This window comes from Tamandua tetradactyla, chromosome 3, assembly GCF_023851605.1.
Source record: "Tamandua tetradactyla isolate mTamTet1 chromosome 3, mTamTet1.pri, whole genome shotgun sequence".
Lineage (NCBI taxonomy): Eukaryota > Metazoa > Chordata > Mammalia > Pilosa > Myrmecophagidae > Tamandua > Tamandua tetradactyla.
In genome coordinates this window covers 130,055,368-130,077,707 of record NC_135329.1, presented here as the reverse complement: position 1 = coordinate 130,077,707, position 22,340 = coordinate 130,055,368, and the positions used below count along the sequence as shown (strand labels likewise).

Genomic DNA, 22,340 nt, shown 5'->3' with positions numbered 1-22,340 from the left:
AAATCTGGGGATTGTTGGTACATATTTAAATGCCCACATAGCTAGATTGCAGAAGGCTTCCTTATCTAGATGACTGTTTTTGGGTAACTTCTCAATAAGTTTTTGATATGACTTACATTGCGAAAATATTAAAAGGAACTTTTAAAAATAGAATTTATAGGATTTTCTGTGTTCCATCTTTACCTGTTCTTCATCTTTATCACTCTGTCTTATTTTTACTTCATTCATATTAATTTGTATTTTGTGAAATAATTTGTTTTTGCTGCTTATTTTTCTGTAAGCCACCTTAAATTATTTTGAGAAAAGATGGGTTATAAATAACATGTAAAGCTTATTTTTTGTCAGCAAAAGGCAAGCACAGATAGACAGGAGCCTGTCTTCCCTCTCTTATACCCTTCTGGCTCCCCACTTCATTTTGCACATGTTCTTTTGAAGTCACAGAGGATTACTTTCCTCTATGGTTATTGAAATTGCCCCCGGGGTCAGGGGAATTCTATTAAGCTTTTTACCTATGCAGAGCCACCAGTTGTGCAGAATGTCCCCTCATCAAGTGGACAAGTACTGCTGAAATATACCCTAGAGGACAGAAAGTTGCCTTTTCCTCATTTGTTAACCGAGGAAGAGAGTTGTTTTCTAACTCACAGAGTGCTATATCTATTATGCTGGTTTTTGTCTGTGACCTTTTGACTAACTTGTAAACTCTTAATACCCAAACTTGCTGACGGTTGATACAAGCTACCTTGAATGAAAGAAAATAAATTTTTCTAAACCTTTTAGTGTTTTCAGTTCATCATCCTCTAAATTTAACCCATTATGAGAAATACAGATATGAATTACTTAAAATAATTTTTTCTAATTTTAATTTTGTTTTGTTTTGATATATGAATTACATATTCAAAGAAATCTGTTTCATAGGAATGATATGCAAGATTTTTTTAATTTTTAAAATTGTACAATATAACATATATACAAAGCAAAGAAAGTAAAACACAATAATTTTTAAAGCACTCTTTAACAAGTAGTTACAGGACAGATCCCAGAGTTTGTCATGGGCTACCATTCCATCATCTCAGATTTTTTCTTCTGACTACTCTAGGACAGTGGAGGCTAGAAGGAATATATTGTTTTTTATCATCACAATTGACTTTTTTTCCCTTTTTTATGAAAAATAACATATATACAAAAAAGCGATAAATTTCAAAGCACAGTGCAACAGTTAATTGTAGAACAGATTTCAGAGTTTGGTATGGGTTACAATTCCACAATTTTAGGTTTTTACTTCTAGCTCTAAAACTGGAAACTAAAAGAAATATCAATATTATGATTCAGGAATCATACTCATTTGTTAAACTTTACCTTCTCTGTATAACTCCACCATACCTTTACTCTCTCTCCCACTCTATAGGAGTATTTGGGCTATGCTCATTCTAACTTTTTCTTATTGTAACGGGTTGTCAGTAATATGGGGTAGGGGGTTGGAACTAGCTGATGTTCTGTAGAGGTGGCCCCTCTAGGTTTCAGGACTTTTCTGGTCCAGGGACCCATTTGGTGGTTGTAGATTTCTGAAAAGTTACCCTAGTGCATGGAACTATCTAAGATTTTTTTTTTTTTATAAAGGAAATAATGTCTGTGTTTTGTATTACAGGTAACTATAGCATTTTTGAAATATTTAATTTGACCAAAAAGTTCAGCTGGAACTGTTAACTCCTTAGTTGTAGTTTTCTGAAAATTTGCTCTCCATATCATAGTGTTATTCTGGTTAGGATGATAATTAATGATGTTAGCAACATGTGTTAATGTGGTTCAATACTAAACACACACACATCCCTTTTAAATGGCACATTTCAAGTGTTTATAATGAGACCTGAGATTCTGGCCCTTTCACACAGTCCTTATCTGCTTGGGTGTCCTTTTGGTTGTTATTGATTTTGTTATCATTTTGTTTTGTTTTTTTATTTCATAGCATTATATTTTTAGTTTGCAAGTTGATGTAATTTAAGTAATATGATTTTAATGCCTTGACATGATTATATTGTAAAAGGTTCGATAAGAGCTCTTCGCATAAAGTTAAAGCATGCTGTGTTCACATTGGTAGGATATAGATGCATGACTTTACTAAATATAGAATTAAGATAAAGGCAAATCTTGGCAAGTTTTTAAAAATCAGTTAAATATGTTTAAAGTAGTGATTTTTTATCATTTGGACAGAGTGGATTTTGTTTTTGTTACATACACATATAACAGTAATTTAAATCAAACTATATTCTACTAAATTAAAAATTTTAAAGATTTAAAAAAAACAGCAACTTTTTAAACCAGTAACATCATGTAGTTTTAAATGCTCATAAGTGGCTATTTTAAGTTTTGTTTTATTTTTTAAATATAAGATTAAAATGATGCAGGAAATAGTTTCAAGTTATGTGAACTTTTGGATTCGTGTGATTATTTGAAAGTTTTTTCGAAGACTGCCAAATAAATTCTAAATTAGTCTTCTTTTGCAGGAGCTTGTCCTGATAGAAATAGACTTATGCTTTGCCTAAACATGTTGATTATGTTCTTATAACTATAACTTAAACTTCTTTTGTCTACTTTCTCAAAGCAGTTACAATTTGCATGTAAAATTTTAATTAAAGACTTCTTATATTTAGCAGGTTTTTGAACAATCATCTTATTAATTTGTTAATCATTATCATTGCCTTCTTTTTATAAATTATTTTCTCTAAGCAATTTTGAAAATCTGATAAAATAGTGATAGTTTTCAAGCATTCCTTATTATAATTTGTGAGATTTTGCATGTCAGGAATAATCCCTCCTTAAAAAAGAAAGATAGAAAAACAGAGTTAATCTCTTTATTGTCTGTTTTGATGTAAGTAAAATTAAGAATGAACAATTACTTGAGACATCAGCTTTACCTGATTTAGTTTTGTCACGTGAGCATTCACGTTTACGGGTGATCTAAGTGCTCCACCTGCCTTTCAGTTTGTTTACCAGGAAATCAAGATGTGTAAACTGCAGGAAGTACTATTTGACCCTCTCCGACAGTATCTCATTACAATAATTGCTAATCTCTGAATAAGACAGCCATGTTTTGTGAGTAACAGAGAGAGAGAGGTTGTGTTAGGTAGATTTTAGGTGTTTCAACAAATAGAGCATTGTAAATGCTTACTTGGATTATGTTTTCATGGTTGCTTTTTACAAAAGACATATGGTGACCTTTGAGGTCAGCAAACCTAGGACACAATAGTAGGTATTCTTTCATTCCTTTTAAATGGAAAATATCACGGCTTGTTTTGGAGTGCTGTCACTGCTCTGAATCGAAAGGATAATGGCTACTTCCTGATTAAACCCACTCTCCGCAGTAAGCTTTTAATGTTATACTGTATGTCTTTTTCTCCTGTAAATGAAAGTCTATTTTGTGTTTTCTTTGCTGTCTATCATTGTCTTTTCATATCTACTCTAAATATATCCTGAAGTTAAAAGTTTACAATTAGAGTAGAAACTACTGATTTAAGTTTGGAGATTTCTTTTTAATGAAAAAGTATTTCTTCCTAAATCAAGCAAAAGTACTTCTGTTTGATATCCTAAATTTCATATACTTATTTGTAGATTTTGCTGAAGAAATTAGCTATTCTAAAAATTCCTTGAAATTGTAAATTATAAAAAAATTGCCACTCTCTTGGCACTCTAAGTAAAATAAAAAAATAGCTTATGTAGTAAATCAGACTAATGTTTTCAGAGACTATTTGGATAAACACAAATGTTATTTGAGGCTTTCATAAATCTCATAATTCTATTTGTATGTATTTTCGTATGTTGGTAATAATTTTAATTATTTCATTAAATTATTGTTCTTAAATTAGTTAAGAGATCCTTGTGATGTAAAAACAATGTTAAATATTCTGAATATAAGAGGGAAGTAATGTGCTTCTTAGTTTAAATCCTAAAGCTTGTAGTCACTCCATCTCTGATCTTGGGACAAGCATTTAAACTGCTTACCTTGGTTTTCTTGTCTGCAATCTACAAGAGTGTTAAGTAAAATGTGTATGCTTATTTATTTCTTAATGGTAGTACAAACTACAAGTAAAATGAATTTCACAAGTATTTTATAAAATGGAGAACTGAATCTAGATAGATGACTAGGTAATCATTTAGGAGTCGCAGTAAACATGGAAATAATAGAAACTCTTATAGCTTTAAAATAAACAGCATTACATTGGCCTTTTAATAATGCTCAGAACTCTTAGTTTTGGTCAATTTTTATATAACATTATTAAAGGATTATACATGTTATGGAATATATGACTAAAATGAAAAGTGGAAGCTTAGAGGTGATTTAGTAAAGAGTCCCAAAAACACTTATAAACTTTAACTTTTTACCAAAAGTTATTCCTGAAAATGAGATTATTCAGAGTAGATGAGAGAATGTGTGTACATATTATAAGCCTATAAATGTAGGTAAGTTGTTTTGTTTTTAAACTCTAGCATTAGGTATTTTGGCTATATAAAAGTAAACATAAATATTAAGAAATTATTAAACATTCAAAGCCATTACTGAAGAAGATTATACAACCTAATATCGAGAAATATTTTTAAATATTCTGGGATAATGTAAATAGAATCCTACTCTTGTTGAGAGACGTAAGGTATCTTTTTTTACAAAATGCTTAACAAGATTAGGTAACTCACAGTAATTTTTAATATAAATTATTGGTACATTTTAAGTTGATTCTGAGGGCTATGTTTAGTAGACATTCTATCTTAGTCGAGTTATCTAAACAAAACTTATGATAGTGTGCTTTTAATTTATGGCAATAAATAATAGTTGTAATTTATTGAGTGTTTAATATGTGCAGGCCACTTGGCTAATTGCTTTACTTCACATCCCATTTCCTATTCATCATAATTATGTGAGATACAGGTACCATTGTGATCCTTATTTTTATTGACGAAGAAATAATAGAGAATTTAGATAACATGATCCAAGGGCCTTTAGCCAATTAATGCCAGACCCAGAACTAAAGACATTAATAGAATCCAGAATTCAGAACTCGGCCTTTAGTGCCATGCCCTTAACCATTATGTTTATATTTTTGAGCTAATAACATGCTTACGATTTTGATTTAGACTATTTTATTTTTATTAATTTATCGAATATTAAGGAATACCTATACTAAGTGTCAGTACTATAAGGGAGTACCTGGGATAACAATGGGAAGCAGATTACATCCTTGTCCCAAGAAGCTTACCACTCTAGTAGAAGAGGCAGAAAATTAATAGGCCACTATTGTACAATATGATAACTGATAAAGCAGAGATAAGCACAGGATGCTAAAGACAGCATAAAAGAGAGAGGATTCTACTGTATTCCTTTATTTATACATTTATTTTGCATTTTTTTGTGCACCATTCTAGGTACATGGGATATTCAATAAGTAAAAGTTTGAAAGATTCCTACCCTGTGGAACATTATAGTGGAGGTGGAAATAAATAATAATCTTAATAAATAAGTAGATAGCACTTTAGAAGGCGGTAAGTATTGAGAAAAGAAAAGGTACAGCATGATAACAAGAATAGGGTAATGATGGATATGGGGGCTGGGAAAGATTCATGGAGAAAGTAATATTTGGGCAACCACTGAAGAGGTAGGCTATGTGGGTATCCTTGGGAAGAACCTTTCAGGCAGAGAGTGTGAGGCAGATGCATTTCCAGGAAAATGAATAGGGACCAGTGTGTTTGGAGTAGAATAAGGGGAGGGGGAAAGTCTGAGGAGGTATTGTCAGAGGTAATGGGGAAGAGTGTTATCAGATCCTGTAGGATATTGTTAACCACTGTAGGGACTTTGAGGAGTTGTTGCAGTGCTTTAAATAGATCTGGCTTACATTTTTAAAGGATTCCTTCACTTGTCATTTGAGAATAGAGTAAAGGGAGTCATGGACCACCACTTGAGGCTTTTAGGTAATCTAAATGAGAGAAAGTACTGATTTAGATAAGGGAGGTAGCAGTCAATTCTGGATATGTTTAAGGTACAACCAAAATGATTTCCTGATAGACGGGATGTGGGATATGAGAAAAAGAGACAAGATGATGCCAAAGTTTTTGGCTGAGCAGCTGTTTAAGAATGGGGTGTTTCCATGAATTGAGTTAGAGAAGGTTTTTAGTTGAAGTAGATTTGGGATGGGAGTGGGGAATCAGGATTTTGGTTTTGGATATGTTAGTTTTGAGATGTCTAGAAAAAAGGTAAATAGAGATATGGGTATGTAGTGTGCAGGCCAGAGAGAAAGATCTGGAGTAGAGATACAGATTTGGGAGATGTGCATTTAGAGATAGAATTATGATGTCATGAAACTAGATGGAAACCAAAGGAACAGAAGATAAGGAAGAAGGCCAGGGAATGAGACCTCAACATGAAAATGAGGAATGAGCAAAGGATACTGAGAAGGAATGACCACTAAGGTGAATAAATCAAGCGTGTGTACTGTCTTGGGAGCCAAGCAAAGAACATGTTTCAAGGAGGAGAGATTAACTGATAATTTGGAACCGCTAATGAGTGAGATGAGGACCTAGAATTCACATTGTATTTAAAACTGACAACCATGAAAAGGCCACTTGGAGAGAAGGGGAGAGGCTGTTAGTCTGTTTGCAGTGGGTTTAAGAGAGAATGGGAAAAGAGGAATTGGAGACAACTGTTAGAGTTAATTCGTAGACAGTTTAAATAAAGAAATGAGGCTATAGCTGAAGAAAAATGGGGTAGTAATAGGCTGGGAAGCAGTAATAAGAGAAGGCAGCGTGGGAAAGATTAGGGAAGTTTGTGTAGAGGAAATGCTATCTAAACTGAGACTGAAGAATAAGTTGGATTTAGCCAGGCAAAGAGGTGGTTTGTGGTAAGATTGGAGATCATTCACCGTATATGCAAATGAATCTTGGCATTATTGACTTTATGTGTATACTAACTACAGGGTAACATCTAATCTTGTGAAAAGTGATAGCATTTTAAAAAGTAATAAGTTGCTTATCTGAAAGAACAAATTATTCTTTGTAGTCGTTTTCAGAATTTTTCTGTGGCTACCATAGTCAGCAAGTATGGTAGTTCAACTGGGTGCTTCTACATTATTTGGTTCTCATTTTAGTATTGTAAGGTAAGTAGTACTCCTATTTTACATTTGGGGAAACTACATCTAGGGAGGTTAAAATTTCCTAAAGAAATTGATATATTAGGTGATGAATTAAAACCAAGTTTTTAGATACCAGTACCCATACTCCTTTTTACATTAAATCGTATGCCTTTTAGCATCAAAATTTTTAAAATTTTATTTTGAAAGTGTATGCATTTTTTAACTTTGTAAACTTTTAAACTTTTGTGTACGGTCTCAAAGAGTTTTTTCTTTGAACATTAGCTACCATTCTATATTGTAATACAGTGAAATCTTTGAACATAAAGTTTGTAAATCTTAATCATAAAATCAAGCCGTTTGTTGGTCTTTTTTTTACAAAATTCCTACCCAATTTTTAGGAGAGTATTCATTATAAGCACTCCTTCCATCCCTGGTCCCCATTCCCATATAAAATACTTATTAATAAGTGCTCAAAAAGTTACAGCTGCTGTCATCGTCATCTTCATCCCTCTTTCTAATATACTGTGTCTTTGGAAATCACAACATCAAGCTTATTAAAATCACTTGTAAATTATAAAACCTCAGAGATTAAGTTTTCTGATAAATAAAAAAATAGGAATTTTAACTCATGTGTTGTATATGTTTGTAGATCTTTTTGTTTCTTTCCCTTTTTTGGCTGTTTTCTGGGGAAGTGAATTTGCTTAAGTCTGGTGTTACTGCCTAATAAAAGCAATAGTTTCTCAGACAACTGTGTGTATTTTCATTATAAAGCGAACATAAGATGTTCTACTTCAAGAGGGAATAAGAATATAGAACTTCTTTCAAACAGATGTACTTTGTTTTTTTTATTTTTTATTTTTTTCAAACAGATGTACTTTGGATGTCACATTTTAGAAACTTAAATCTTGTGCCTCTGGATCAAAAGGTTATTTAATCTATGAGCTAGTGACTTGCTGATATGTTTTTTTCTTTTTTCTTTTTTGGATTCAAATGTCTTTAATAGGAGAATGGTTCAATAATCCATGATATATTCTTTTTTTTATCATCACAATAGACTTTTTTCCCTTTTTTGTGAAAAATAACATATATATATATATAAAAGCAATAAATTTTGAAGTACATCACAACAGTTGTGGAACAGATTTCAGAGTTCGGAATGGGTTATAATTCCACAAGTTCTGGTTTTACGTCTAGCTGCTCTAAGATACTGAAGACTAAAAGAAATATCAATATAATGATTCAGTATTCATATTCATTTGTTAAACCCTATCTTCCTGTATAACTCCATCAGCATCATTGGTCTTCCTCCCTCTCTTTAGGGGTATTTGGGCTATGCCCAATCTAACTTTTTCATGTTGGGAGGGCTGTTGATAATATGGGATAAGGGAATGGAACTAGTTGATGTTGTGGAGAGGCTGGCCTCTCTGCATTTTAGGACTTTTCTGGTCCATATTATATGTTTTTTAAAGATACACTGAAGAGCAAATCATTCATACATTTTCTAGGAAAGAAATATTTTGCAAAAACATTATCTATATAAAAAAATACTGATTAAAAAACAAAACGAAACTAACCTTTATAAGGATTAAAATAGCTGTTGAGTCTAAAAGGTCCATTTAACATAGGGCAATATATTTGGAGAATGCATTCTATAAATATATGACTTTATTCCAAGTTTGTTTTGATATACTTCTCAAATTTTCGTGCTGTTTTTTCAAGGGAAGAAAGCAATTATTCTTCCTCTGTTTTCCTTTCTCTGATATCTTCCTTCTATTTCACTATCATACCCTAAAGACTTCTCTTAAGTATATATATTTTAATGTGACTGTAGTCATTACATGAACTTTTAAAGTAAACATATATTTTGGTTGGTTCCCCAAATGCCCTTTATATCATAACAAAATTATTTTTGCAGTTTCATATTTTAATAATCTTTAGGGTTAGATATATATTTCAGAATAATTCTACTTAGTTATAAAAAATATTAGTGTGCACATTAAGTGTTGGTATGCTTCTTGCCTATTTTTTCTTCTTCTTCTTCTTTTTTTTTTTTTTGTGCATGGGCAGGCACCAGGAATTGTATACGGGTCTGGCACAGCAGGCAAGAACTCTGCCACTGAACCACCGTTGCTCTACCCTTGCCTACTTTTTTTTAATCTTTTATATTGACAGTGTCTTGTCTTAGATTCAGTTGAAGCAAAGAAAAATGGCTAGTCAGAAAACTTTGAAAAGTATCTTTTTTTTTTGCCTATTTTCCAATACTTATACTAAACTAAGTCTTTTACATTCTGGATTAATTGTAGTGCCCAGGGAATGAGTATTCTGATTAATTTTACTCAGAATACTTTCTCTTAGCCTTTGTTGTTGAAAATTTTACTTAATGTATTAGCGAAACCATAAAATTGTATTATTTTTTGGTGATTTGAAGATGGTAGAGGGCTGATTTGACAATTTGAGCTACTACTAATCTAGTTTGGTAAACAAGGTACATCTGTTAAATGTGGGTCTTGATTTAACAATTTAGGCAACTAATCTAGTTTAGTAAACAAAGCATAATCAAACACTAAATGTGTAACAGTAATTTGGAAACACCACAAGTGTGAAACGGAGTATAAGATTGATTGCTATATGAGTGATATGAACAAGTGAAATATTATGAATTAATAATAAGAGAGGTATTACTAGAATAACCAGGGAAGTCTCGTTTAAGGAAAAGGGACGTGAACAAGGTCTATAAGCATTGAAGCAATCATTGAAGAAGGACTCAAATTCTCTTATACTATGAAATATTTAAGAGATTAGGCAGAGTCTTAGTGTGTGACTAGGCACATACCAGATATTTTTCTTAAAAGAAAAAAAAAAGAAACAAAACCATGTATGTGAGAACATGTATATGTGTAAAGAGCCACCTCTTAAAGTGAATATAAAGAAAAATAATTAAGTGTTTTGATTGTATGTAAACCCAATTTTGCTCTAATATTTTATAGGATATGGTCTTTGAATTTAGATTTCTCAGCTCTAGGGACTCATTGTAAAATGATAGGAGAAGATGTTCCCACAACTAATGGATGTAATTTATTGTATTTCTGCTTATTTCTAAGATATTTATTTTTAGCTGCATTTTTTACATTAAAAGTAAAATAATTATTTTTAATTGGAAAATTTTTCCAACATAGTATTTTTAGTGATTTTATATTTATTTTGCCAATATATGCTAACATTTTATATTTTATAAGTCTGAGTGACAAGATTATAGACATTTCCATTAGCGTTTTTGAGATGAACCTTAAAAGTGTAAATATTGGAACTAAAAGTTAGTTCTGTGTGAGAGCATAGGAAGAGATGTTTATTTGGTACAAAATTTATACTTTTGGTAGTGTACTATCTAATTTAATTTGTATGATCAGTTTATACAAACATCATAATTACATGAAATCGTTAATAGGGAGTGAGATCTTGTTGGCTTCTACAGGTTAGTGTGATGCCCCAGTACGTCTTAGAGTAGTTTGGGTATAGAAATAAAAATTATTTACAAAGTCTCCTTGGAAGATGGGGGGAAAAGGAGGAAATATTAAACTTCTCCACCTGGGGAATTTGATATTCTCATAAGCTGTTGAGATAACCAATACAATAGGCTGAACCCTCGATTTGAAAATTGCCCCTATGAAAATTACTCACAAAGGAGAACCTTAAACCTACTTATAATTATGCCCAAGAGTCACCCTCAGAGAACATCTTTTGTTGCTCAGATGTGGCCTCTCTCTTTATGCCAACTCAGCAGGTGAACTCACTGCCCACCTCCCCCCGCCCAAATGGGACGTGACTCCAAGGGGTCTATATCTCCCTGGCAATGTGGGACAGAACTCCCAGGATGAACTGGGACCTGGCATCTTGGGATTGAGAAAGCATTTTTGATCAAAACGGGGAAGAGACAAATGAGACAAAATAAAGTTTCATTGTCTGTGAGATATCAAACAGAGTCAACAGATTGTCCTAGAGGTTATTCTTACGCATTATATGGATATCTCTTTTTAGTTTGTGGTGTATTGGAGTGGCTAGAGGGAAGTACCTGAAACTGTTGAACTATATGCCAGTAAACTTGATACTTAAAGACGACTGTATAACTGTATAACTTTTACAATGTGATTGTGTGATTGTGAAAATCTTGTGTCTGATGCTCTGTTTATCCAGTGTATGCACAGTTGAGTAAAGCAATTAGGACAAAATAAATAAATAAATAATGGTGGAGGGAATAAGGGGTAAAAAAAATTGGGTAGATTGTAGTACTAGTGATCAGTGAGAGGGAGGATTAAAAGGTATGGGATATATGGTTTTTTTCTCTTTTTCTGGAGTGATGCAGATATTCTAAAAATGATCATGAATACAAAACTGATGATATTGTGAGCCATTGGTTGTACACTTTGGATGGACTGAATGATACATGAAAATATCTCAATAAAATATTTAAAAATATATGTATATATTTAAAATGTGAGTTAGGGGGCAGACCATGGTGACTCAGCAGGCAGAGTTCTCACCTCCCATGCTGGAGACCTGGGTTCGATTTCTGGTGCCTGCCCATGCGAAAAAAAAAAAGTGTTTACCTATCATTTCATGGATCAGTGAGGTATCAATGAGTCAACAGTTAATTTCACTGGCTTGATAAGATGATATGAACCAGGAAATGGGAAGCAATATAGCTATATAGAAACTTTTTTACCTAATTACAAATATCTCTAGAAAGGATATAGAATATCATAAGCACATAAGCAATAATGAATTATGAATTCATTAAGGAATAGAAAAAAAAAGATATAATGGGCCATCCAATAAGAATATTTTTTAGGAACATCAGAGAAGTAATTTCTAGAAATAAAAGGATGATTAAGTGAAAGCTTCCTTTATTAGTTCATCAGGAGATGTGCATAAGAATATTTGATACATAGGGATTTTGAAAGAGCTAGCAATTTTGAGAAAATGGACACAGAATAGCTCATGGAAATCTAGTTTTTTTCTTTTAAACCTTGGAGGTGAATTGCCTTAATATTTGTGTAAACCAAGTGAATCTTTCCACTTCTAAGAAGGAATTATGACATGTTTAAATCATAAAAAAGTCTAACTTAGAGTAATCATTTGGGGAGTGTTTCCACTTCATGAAAATCAGAAAGACAGTAGTCCATTTTGGTGGACTAAATAGCTCGTATGGCCTACTGATTAACAAAGTAAATAATTCGATAAAATATTTTCAAAGTTTTTGTCATAGCATTGCTGAGCTAGCAAGAAAGTAAGGAGCTGAATATTACTTTTACTTCTAAAAAATCTCTAATTCATATAAACTTAATGTCGTAGAATTTTCTGGAACTATATATGTGAAATTCAAACAAAATGTTCTTTATAGAAGACCACCTCTTTCTAGGAAGGGACACCTTTTTGTGTCTTAGTTTTAAACTAAAACTTGGGAGTTAATTTATATGCTTTGTAGACGTAATTTCATCATCTTTCTGGTTATTTCTTCATTGCCATTTCTTGAGGTTCTATTCCAGATCGTGATGCTTCTACACTTTGCATACCAAAAGAAAAGAAAAACAACTATCCACATAAACTTGAAGGTTAATATTCCAATTCAAGCATCTTTACTTTTTTTGGTGTAATGTTTCCATCTACTTTGAATGCTTTCCCAGTTCCACTAAGATGATAGGGTCAGAGTTAGGATCTGAGTGTGTCTCTGACATATTCTCCAAGTCTGTCACATCTATCATTCATTTCAGGATGCTATCTCTGATCTTGTTACCAGTAACCCCATTAGACTGGATGTCGTAGTGTTCAAGGCATATTTGTGGGTTAGGCTTACTGTAAAAGCACTGGCCTTTTCTAGTATAACAGCAAATATGGATAAACTAGACACCTGGGAAATAAGGATACTGGCTAAGTATCTCTGTTACTCTTCCCAAGTCACCCTTTTCATCTTTCTACCTTTTTCCAAGATCGTCTAGAATTCTTTTTTACCTCTTAACTCTCTTGTTGTGATTTGAAGTTTAAGTTTCATTACTGAGCCAGCTATTGACTGTTTGCCTAATCAATTTTTTTCCAGGGTTCTTTAGAGATTTTTCTGAGTTTTGGACTTCTCTTCAATATATCGGGCTATATTTTAGATAGAGAACCTCAATTTTTTATCTTTAGAAACACTGAGATTGCTTTGCTACCACTCAACCACTTTTTGATGGGGATCTGACATCTTCCAGAAGGCCCTCTTTTCTTGCCACCATTTTAGTATTTGAGGGCCCCATGAATCTGTAATTTTCATCATTTGTAGTTGATATACCTTAGTAAAGATAGGTACTATTTCTCTGTTGGCTTATCCTGCAAAGTTTTGCAGCTGATATTCAACAAGGAGCTTATGTGAGTGAAGTATTATTTATCAGTCCTGTCAGCAGTGCTAATTTTTGGACCCTTACCTCTTAGGTCGTTTTATCTGAGTTCATAAAGTCTCTCACTTGACTTCACTTGATCCATTCTTTCCCTGTTTTATCCTGCTCTGCACAAGTAACTAAGGACAGAAAAGGTAAGTTTTCAGGGTGTTAAAAAATGGTGAGAGGAGAGCAAGACATTGTGGTAATAATGTTTCCTTTGTTGGCCCTATTTTGTAGCAGATACACAGTTTCTGAAATACATACTGTCTTTTCTAAGCTTTTCTGAGTTGCAGTCTAAGTGTTAATATTGTCCTTCCTGGAGTTTGTTTTTTTTCTGGACCAGGTCTTTCTAGTTCTTTGTGGAGTTATTATACAAGTACCAGGAGATATTCCTCTATCTAAGCAGCTAATACAAGTCTACATCCTCCCTCTCTGGAAGTTTTTCTTCTTTTTTGCCTAAGAAGAATGTTTATTCTAATACATTTCATTATTCATTCTTTAGACATGATATTGAAACTGAATTTGATGTGTACTCATTTATACTAGTGTAATATGGCATGTTGCAATTCAAATCTCATATCTGAGGCAATAGGTCCCATTACTTTATCCAGTTCCCTTCCCATCATCCTTGTTCCCTCTATGAGTGAGCAAGGTACAGCCCCAAGAGGTGCTAGATCCACAATTAGTTACCTGGTAAGGAATTCATGAGTGTGTAGAAAACCTTTACCCAGGTAGTCACATGTCCTTATAGAACCTCTTTTGGAGGGGTGTGGGAGGCCGTTTTCATATGCCTAATATTAAACTTTGGTTTAAATATTCTGGTTCTAGCAGACCTATCAGCTAGCCCTTACGAGAGTTTTCTGGGGAGGGACAGAAGACTTTTGGAAAGGAAGAGATGTTTGGTTGAGATTTTTCTGTCCTTGTAGTGACAAGAAGATGGCTGGGAGTTCTCAAAACTGCTCTAGTTACCTCCCACCCCGATTGCTTCAGAATAGAGAGTACAATATACTACCCACTCAATTTACAAGTGTACTTATTCAAACCTCCACTATCAGTAAATCCAATTATTTTCTCAAGCCTTTGGTTGTCAATACTAGTTTATATAGCCTTTCTTTATACATATATCCAGTTACTTGGGCAAAATGTTCTCCATCATTGTTTTTCCCTACCTGGCTCTAAGAACCTTAGAATGTTGTTAAATTCTGTTTTCTTCCCTTCCTGTCATGGTGCCTTCTCATTCTTGTAATCATCTTAATCCTTCCTTCCATCTTATTTCAGCAGCCTTTTATCTTATTTTATCCATTTTGGTATATTGTACTCAATTTACTTGATTAATTTGTAGTGACTTATTGAAAAGATATTTGAAGTTGCTTTTTTAGGTTAATGATTTTTTGGAATTGATGAGGTCCATAGTTTGTCAGTCCTCTTGAATTCTCTGGATTCATTCATTCAACAAGTATTCATGGAGGATCTTCTATGTGCCAGGACTATTCTAGACTTCTTGCAACATTGTTGTGGGGAAAAAAAAAAGATATGGTAGTCAACAGTCTTGTAGAGGAGACAGACAATAAGCAAAAAGACATAAGTGTGATATATAGTATGCTAGATAGCAGTAAGTGCTAAGAAGAGGAGTTGGTGGTGTAGTGCTGAAAGTTTAAATAGAGTGGCCAGGGAAAGGCCTCAAGGAGAAGGTGATATGACAAGACATTTGAACATTCTGCACTCAACTGCTGGAGAAACAAACAAACAAAAGGCATTGCTAAGGTCTTTTACAAAGCTTTGTCCCACGTATGTTGAAAAAATTGAGGTTCAGAAATGTTGAATAACTTGCCCAGTGTCAAATACTATTAATTATTCCCCTTGCTTATCAATTATTAAGAATCCATGTTGTCTTACTCCCAGTACTCTTTTCTTCATTTTTTTCTTTTCCTGTTTTATTTGGGATATGAATGTAAGATGGGGTTGGTTATTATATATGTTATTTTTATGATTTTATTCTATTTGCATACAAGCTCTACAATCACTTAAAACCAGTTTTTAGATTGATAAGAAATCATAAGCAATGATGAAAATTGTTGCTTCTAACTAAATACAAAATTATAGAAGATCAAAAAACATCCTATTGAATAAGTTGATATTCATATTTATAACAAAATGAGTACTACTTCAACATAAGAAGTAAATTTTTTCTATTACAATAGTAGGATTAGATTAACTGATAGAAGATATGAATGTCATGCACAGAAGGATAAGGACTACTTTATAATTTTAAGGGGGATGTGTGGGGTGTTTAACAAAGCATCTATAAACATAAGAGTTAGCACAGGGTACCTTTTAGTTATTTAGACAAGCTAACATTTCACAGAAACTATAAATGTAATCATCAAATCAGAAAAATGGACATATAAAGAAGAATGAAAAGTTGATAGGTGTGACAGAAGAAGAGTAGTATCAGAAACTGGAGGATAGGTTTAAAATTAGGATCATGACTAGCAAGTATGTGGCTAACCCTCTTACAGGTCCTTGATATTTGTTGTTGAGTTTGGAATGATAGATTAAAGGAAAAATATAGGACTGGCTGGCCATTTTTTCTACTTCAGAAACTACAAATTTGATAGGATTCTTTAGATATTGACATTCATATTTATGAAAACTTTATATTTATGTAACTTCAAAGTTACTCCTATGTGAAAAAAAATTATAAAAAGTAAGTATAGATTTTCTCACTCTTAAGTTTCTTCATCATTTTTAAAAATTAGCTGGCAATCAGGTGATAAGTATTAACTCAGGATTCCTCATCTTCAAATTGAAATAATAATAATACCTGGACCTACTTACTTCAAGATTTGTTGTAAGGGTAAAATTAGAATATTATATGCATACTTTTACAGATGATAAAGTTTCATATAAATTTTAATGATTATCATGCATTTTCATTGTCTTTTATTAGGCCCTTATAGTCTAGGCTGTAAGGATATAAAGATGATAAGCAATAGTCTCTGCTTCTCCAGGATATCACAGTATAGTAGGAAACCAGATATCAAAACAGAAAAATTGCTATGCAGTTTAATATCATAAGTGCTTACTTAGGGAATATTACAAGAGCAATGAGAAAGGAGTACCTAAGGATTCCTCAGTGAGTCAGAATAACCTCCTCACTCTAGAGGAGGTTATAACTAGAGAAGACACCTAGACAATGTCAGAGTTTGACAAGGAGAAAGAGAAGAATATTTGAAGGAGAGGTGAACATCATGTATCAAACACATGGCAGATATAAGGGACACTGTCATATATTGGGGAATTAATAAAATGTTTGGTCACTTAGTGTATGAGGAGAATAGAATGAGAGAAGAGGCCAAAGAGAAAGTCAGAGGCCCCATGAGGAAGAACTTTTCATACCAAACAGAGGACCTAAGATTTTATTATGTATGTGATATTGAGAGACTAAAAAATGTTAAGTAGGGGAGAGGAAGATCAGATTTTTATGTTAATAAGATTACTGTTTAAAAAAACAACAGGACTCCTGTTGGCTATGTAGAGAGGAAGATTGGAGGAAAGAGAAGCAGAAAGATCTGTTAGAAGGCTGTTACAGTATTTCTAATAAGAGCTGATTCAGGATTGCGGTAAGATGTTAGTGGGGATGAAGATATTTAGGAAGCAGAATAAGCAGAAGCACAAATTTAAGTACTACATAGTTTATAATGTTGGATACTCCTGCGTTCATCCCTAAACTGAATTAATATAGTTTTAGCAAAATTTTATATATATATATATATTTATATAAATATATATAAATTTATATAGATATATAAAATATTTTGCAAGGGGCTTGATTTCTAATGTTCCATCTTAATATCTCATTATATAATACATGAAAAGTCATATTAGGGACATGCCACATTTAGTCTTGGATATAGAGTCTAGAATAAGGAATACTGACTTGAAAATTTGAATAGCAAATACACAAGATCAGCTAGTATCTGTCAATAAAAGATCCAAATATTCTTTTTTATAGCAGCTTATAAATGAGATGTAATTCACATGCCATACATTTCACCCATTTAGAGGATACATTTCAGTTGTTTTCATTGTATTCACAGAGTTCTGCAACCATCACTATAATCCATTAGAACATTTTCATCACCCCAAAAAGAAACTTAATACCTATTAACAGAGACTCCTAATTTCCCTCAAGCTACCCCAGCACTATGCAACCAGTAATCTTTCTATTGCTATAGATTTGCCTACTCTGAACAGATATTTATATATCTATTTATATAATTATATAAATAATAGAATGTTTTATAGTAAAATTAAATTATTTTAATCCCTTGTGGTCTTTTGTGGCTGGCTTTTTACACTTAACATTTGTTTTCAGGGTTCATCCATGTGTTGCATGTAGTGTACTTCATTCCTTTTTATTGCCAAGTAATATTTCATTATGTGGATATACCACATTTTAATTATCCAGTCATCAGTTGATGGATATTTGGGTTGTTTCCACTTTGGGGCTATTATGAATAATGCAACTGTGAACACTCATATACACGTTTTGAATGGACATATATTTTTAATACCTAGAAGTATTGAATTGCTGGGTCATATGGCTAACTCTATTTTTAGTCTTTTGAGGAACCCAAATATCCTTAACTTGAGAACATTTGAAGTGTAGTATTTATTTGGATGTGTGTTTAAGGTTTAGTTTTGTAGTTCCAATAGGTATATATGGTTCCAGCATCAGACTACATTTATTTTTTAAATCAGTGAGCTATTTATGAAGTCTACTTTAAAACATTTTAATCATTCCAATACTCTTTTTTTGGAATGATTTTATTATTGACTCGGCAGTTTGTTTTACTTTGCAGAACTGCTTTAAAAACTTCTGGCTCATACTTATGTTCATTATATCACTCACTGTATTGATCAAATTATGTTTTTGAGTGTTTAATGCAGGTCATGATAAGCCACGTTTGAAATGTATGTTTAGGGCTTTGTATTGTGATGGCAGGCAGTTAAATTCTCTGAGCAGTGTTACAGAAGGCCTTCCAGTCTTACAAATTAAGACTAGATATATTATGTAAATATTTGAATATTTCAGTACAGTTCGTCATATTTAAAGGATAAGTTAATGCATCATTTGGCCAAATTTTATAGTAAAGAAAATAGTGGAGGGAGTTAGAGTAGCTATTAGTGGAATTTGGGAGATTATCAATGTCAAAAAGAAAAAATGTCCCCTAAATTGCTGAAAAAGTGATGTTATAGTCTGAACACAATCTTTTGAGTAATGAAAGATACAACATTTATTAACTTCTCAGGAAAAAGCAGTTTTACTTTTTTGGTTATCTAAAAACAAAACCCAGAATTTCATTGTTATCTGAGAACAAATCTTAAAATTATACTATCTAAAGCTAAACTAAAGATAACACTCTTTTGAAGGGCAAACGGGGATACCCTAATATATTACTTAAGCTTCTGTATAGGTTTAACTGTGAAAGGAATCTGCTTGGAGTTGAAAATGGTCCTGAAATTTTTAACTTATTTATCCTCACATATAACTTAAGAAATAGGATTGTGTTTTTTTTCAAAAAAATATTTTAATTGACAAATCTTCACACATATACTTTCCATACATGGTATACAATCAGTGACTCAAAATATCATCACACAGTTGTGTATTCATCACCATATTCATTTTTTATAACATTTGTATCACTCCGGAAAAAGAAATAAAAAGAAAAAAGTCATACATACCATGCCCCTCACCCCTCTCTATCATTGATCACTAGTATTTCCATCTACCCAATTTATTTTACCTCTTTTCCCCTTATTATTTAATTTTTTATCCATATTTTTTTTACTCATCTGACCATACCCTAGATAAGAGGAGCATCAGGCACAAGGTCTCCACAATCACACAGTCACATTGTAAAAACTATGTCTTTATATAATCATCTTCAAGAATCAAGGCTACTGAAACACAGCTCAACAGTTTCAGGTACTTCCTTCCAGTCACTCCAATCACCATTGACTAGAAAGGAATATCTATATAATGCATAAGAATAACCTCCAGGATAATCTCTCAACTCTGTTTGAAATCTCTCAGGCACTGAAACTTTATTTTGCCTCATTTGTCTCTTCCCCTTCCCCCTTTGTCAAGAAGGCTTTCTCAATCTCTTGATGCCAGGTCCCAGCCCATCTCAGGAGTTCTTTTCCACATTGCAGGGAGATTTGCACCCCTGGGAGTCATGTCCCACTTATGGAGGAGGGCACTGAGTTTATCTGTCGAATTGGCTTAGAGAGAAAGGCCACATCTGAGCAACAAAAGAGGTTCTCTGGGGGTGACTCTTAGGCTGAATTTTAAGTAGGCTTAGGCTATCCTTTGCAGGAATAAGTTTCATAGGGTGAACCCCAAGATTGAGGGCTTGGCCTATTGATTTGGTTGTCCCTACTGCTTGCGAGAATGAAATTTTCCACATGGAGAGGTTGAATATTTCCTCCTTTCTCCTCCATCCCAAATACTTTGCAAATACTTCTTTATTCACTGCCCATATTACTCTGAGATGTATTGTGGCCTCGTACTAACCTGGACAACAAACCAACAAAATTTCACACCCTATTCAAGATTTCTTATACTTATGGTTTTCAACTAAACTGACTATACTAGGTAAATTAGGTAATGCTATCCGAAATATAAATTTTGAACCAAATAAACATTTCTCCCTTTGGTCTCACTCAGAAGTTGAAGTTTTAAAATACAGACTATATGAAGGATTGTCTTTTAATGAGCTGTTTCCCCATTGAAAGAAATGAGATTTTTTTTTCCCCTCTATTCTGGCCAAACCCAGCAACTCTTTGAGTAGGTGTAATTAATAACATTTTACTGATTTAGAAACTAAATGTCAACAGACGTACAGGGTGGATGCTGAAGAATACAGTGAGTTCATAAAACAATAAAAAAAATATAGAGCAGTAAAATCAATGTAATCAACATCTTCCTGGATAGAGGCTAAATTGCTCTGTAATTCAAAGATGGGAAATTGTGACCTGAGATTAGTTAGATAAAACTTTATGGATAAAGTGGCTTTTGGGTGTATATTTGAAGGAGTTTAGTTTTGGATTGTTGGAAGGGAAATCAGAATATGTCTTAATGCTGTAAATAGCATGAACTGATGAAGACAAGAATGAGTTTAACATTTGATATGAAGTTTTCTTCTAGTCTATTTAGATTGCAAAGAGCAGGAATTCATGACATCTCAAGTAAAAGGAGAGGTAACTGGAAGACTACAGAGAAGTCTTGGAGAATATTAAAAGCAAACAAATAGACCTAAGGAAAATAAAGTGGAATTGACTGTATTCTCATCTTCTCCATCTTGGGGCTATTTAGCTTCTCTCTGTGCTCTGCTCTTCCATCACTTTTCCTAATCCACTTTTCTTTTGCTTTAGCTTCATATACTTAGTCCCACAGATTTTATGAACTCTCAACTCAGTGACAACAACCCCTGTTTCTAGTAATTAAAATTCTTGTCAGAGCATCAGATTAGATCCTCATGTCTTTTTCAAGCAGCTCACACAAATCATAGATTTCTGGCCATTGTCTCCTTGAGTCATGTCTGATTCACACAGCTTTAACAAGAGTGTCATGTTAAGTTATCAGAAACAATGGATAGGATTCCCTTAACAACAGTTTCTGTCTCCTGAGTTAGAATGTCTGTAGGGGGAACATAAATGCAGCACAGGCAAAGCACAATGGGGCATGGGCCTTCTTACTTCCTGGTTGGGAGTAATGGGTCGAACTTTACTTTCCTGAAAACTGTCATCATTGAGGCAAATGTTTATCAGTGATGCTGCCTTTCTCCAAAATCCTTTGTCCATTGTCTCTCTTTGCCTCCAGCTGTCCTTTCTTACCACTCTTTCCCTCATCTGATTCTAAAGATGAAGAGAGATTGGGTAATACTTTTCATTTATCTCAGGGTGAGAAAAAACAGCAATACCATACCTTAGAGCCTAAATAACACACGTTCAGGACATAGATGTTATATACAGTGTGTGAGGAGGTTGAGTTTTAAGTTTTTTAACTGCATTTAAAAAAAGAATTTTCTGAATTTAGTAGAGTGAACAGATATGTCTGTACTCATCAGAAAAATAAAAATTTATGTAGTAATCCAGATTTGGTTGAAGTAATGGTGAGAATAGTATGAAATTAAAAAAAAAATCAAGAGAAAATTACAAGGTGAACTTTTTATAAAGCAAAGACTCTGAGTTAATCGTCTTTATATTCTAACTATTAGGGTATGAGTTTGTAATAGGTGTGCGATAAAAGTTGTTACGTGCCTAAATAACAGACCAGCCATTTGAATATAGAAGACAGAGAAGGAATAAATTCTTAATTTTCCTTGAAATTATATCAAAATTTTCACATTTCTAATTTTTTAAACTTTAGTAGCATTACTTTTATTTATTTTTTTTACAATCAGTATTACACTTTTTTTCATATGTCTTAATGATGACCTTTTTGGCATTTTACCCTCCATCTTTAGATACAGTTTTGGACCAGATACTGTATTTATTTGTCATGTGTCCTCAGTTTCTCTCTTTTTTTAAATTGTGGAAGCATACATAAAATATAAAATATATCATCTGAACTACTCCCAGGCATACAATTGAGTGGGATTAATCACATTTACAATGTTGTGGTACCCTTACAATTGTCCATTGTCAGAGTTTTGCGTTCACCCCAAATAGAAACTTTGTAATCACTATGAATGAACTCCTCCACCCTCCTCCCCATGTGATGACCCGTCTATCCACCCCTGCTAAC

The 22,340-nt window shown here is 33.0% G+C and overlaps 1 protein-coding gene across 22 annotated transcripts in view; it reads left to right on the top strand.

Moving 5' to 3' along the window:
- BAZ2B (bromodomain adjacent to zinc finger domain 2B) overlaps positions 1-22,340 on the top strand; it is a 496,810-nt gene that overhangs the window by 254,888 nt on the left and 219,582 nt on the right. Inside the window, exon 1 of one of the 22 annotated variants that reach the window (XM_077153954.1) lies at positions 2,685-3,358. The exons of 19 other annotated variants lie outside the window; for them this stretch is intronic. The gene's annotated coding sequence lies outside the window, so the exon portion shown is untranslated. Of the gene's footprint in view, positions 1-2,684; positions 3,359-3,432; positions 6,454-22,340 lie in introns of those variants that run through there. 2 more of the 22 variants (XM_077153944.1, XM_077153945.1) reach the window with 2 other exon arrangements.